This window comes from Lactuca saligna, chromosome 8 (assembly GCF_052625555.1).
Source record: "Lactuca saligna cultivar CGN05327 chromosome 8, ASM5262555v1, whole genome shotgun sequence".
Taxonomy (NCBI): Eukaryota; Viridiplantae; Streptophyta; class Magnoliopsida; order Asterales; family Asteraceae; genus Lactuca; species Lactuca saligna.
Window position 1 is genome coordinate 186,642,553 of NC_136424.1, and position 2,528 is coordinate 186,645,080.

A 2,528-nucleotide genomic window follows, 5' to 3' on the forward strand; every position below is an offset into this window, starting at 1 on the left:
ATGCCTCTTTCTCATTCTTCCATGCACATCACCTCAAATATCACCTCTTCTTCTCTTCCCTCTCTCATTCTCGGCCGAACACCCACTCACACACACCAAAACTCTCTCAAAATCCTCTCTAGAACACTCAAGAACATCTCTCCATCTCCACTCAAAATCTCGAGTTCTAGGAAGCATTCAAGGGGAAATTTCCACAAAATTCTTCATCTAAGGTAAGATTATGCATAGATCCATGGTTTAAATTCTTTTGTTATCAAAATCCTTTCCTAATCTATGCAAAAATCGTGATCTTGCATCCTAGAACCATCTCAAAACTCGAGATCTTCATCAAAGGGAGCTAAGGCCAAAAACACTTCATTTTTCCTTCCATTTTTCTTGCAAAAACCGAACCAACACCCCAAGGTGAGCTTCATACCCCTATTTTCTGTTTTTATGAGTTTTGTGGGGGGGGGGGGGAATACAAGTGAAAGTGTAGATCTATATGTGTTTGTATGCCTTGTATGATTTCCATGCTTATATGTATGCTTTTATGTGTTTTTATGTTGGATCTAGCCTCAAAACTCATCAAAACCGAGATATAACTTGTGCTACATGATTTTTACTTCAAATATATTTCTAAACACAAAGTGCTTCAAGAAAAATGGCTAAGTAGTTTAGTAATAATTTCTTTGGGTTAAAAACACAAATTTTGGGCCTAAAATGTGAAAAATGCAAAAATAAGGGCCCAAATCGTCATTTCACAGATTCTGATGGATGAAGTGTGCCAAAACAGTTTTCATAAGTAAATTTCTGGAAATATACTCATTTAGGGGACTAAAATCATAAATTTTAAGCTTAATGGGCTAAAAATGTAACTTTCGGCCCAATAAGGCCCATATGCGAATTTTTCTGTTTTGGAGGGCCAAAACTGTAACTTTCTGTAAAACAGTGGACTATAAGTGTTCCAACCCCTTTTCAAAGGTTAAAAATGCTTTTTAAATTTAAAAAGGACCAAAGTTGCAAAAATTTTCCAAATTGGGCCAAAATTGTAAAAGTTGCGAAAAGAAGGGGTTAAAACCGCGAAAACTGCATTTTTAAGAACTTAAACTGCTTTTATGAAAAACATGTTGAAAAATATTAATTTCAATAATTTTTGGTGTTAAAATGTCAAGAAAAATAGTTTAAGGACTAAACCGGGAAGTATTTAATATAAAGGGTTAAAAATGTAAATTTTACAAATGATGAGGGGCTGAAAACAGGAATATTTCAAGGCTAGTTCAATATACACAATTTGATCGAACGATGGCACCACGACTATCAACGAAATACAATACATTACAATACCAAAAGTCGTTGTTAAACGAATTGGCTCGGTCTCGAGCCAATAAAAATCTACAACTACTAACACTACGATTCATACAAGTAACGTTTGGTTATACATACACATGCGAGTGTGCACAGACGTCTATGCACCATCTTTGGGCCCCACAAGTGTAAAATCTTGTTCGTTGAGCCTAGCTAGCCCAATGACCTGATCTTAAGGCCCGAAGACATTTTTTTTACGGAGTGTTGGGTTTTACCGATCCGACACAACGTAAATGGACTTTCAATGGCTTGTATACCACCGGTCCCCAAGGGTCCTTTGGTCTTGCTAGTAAGGTCTACATTTCATGCGAGGCGGGTCTGGGACCCCTCGTACATTTTATCCCCAACCGGCTAATGGAGTTACCGGGGTCTTCGTGACCTCTTTCTCTTCGGATGTGGGACTACACCTAGTCAGGGCGATTGGATAACGCGATTAGTACTGACGACGCCTTCGGAGTCGTTAGTATAACTATAAATTGGGCGTTTGTGTAATGCGGGTTTGTAGTAAATAATCCTGCTCGAAAACCTTCCAACGTCGCCCGGGACTGACACTCTACGCTATGCAATGGTTTCAATGTAACAACACGTAATTCAAGGAACTAGGAGAACATCGGGTTTTCCTAGGGTTTTCAATACACACAAATTTGAAAAGCATACAACTTCAATGAACATTTTTTTTTTAAGTATAGAAACAAGCAAAGCATACCTATGGATCTTCACAAACCTTTTTAAAAGCTTTCCTTTTCAGAAAATATCGGATTTTCTGGTGGTTTTTCAAACAATACAAACATTCGATTTTAAACACTACTTATGAACTCACCAACATTTCATATGTTGACGTTTTTCAAAATACTTGTATTCTCAGGGAACCAGTGAATCGAGGGAAATCACATTCAGTGACTGTTGCAGTTTATTTATGTATGAATTAAACAATTTAATTTTTGGGAATGTAATGTTTAAACAATGTTTGTTATGTAAACACTACTGGTTGTACTATGTTGATGAATGGTAACGAATGTTGTTATGTTTCATATATATTCAATGTTATGGTATACAATTGAGTCACGACAGCCCCCGGACGTTTCCGCCGTCTGGTTCGGGGGTGTGACAGGTTGGTATCAGAGCTTTGTTTATAGTGAACTAGCATGTCGAGCCATACATTGATATGCAACTATAAACCAAAA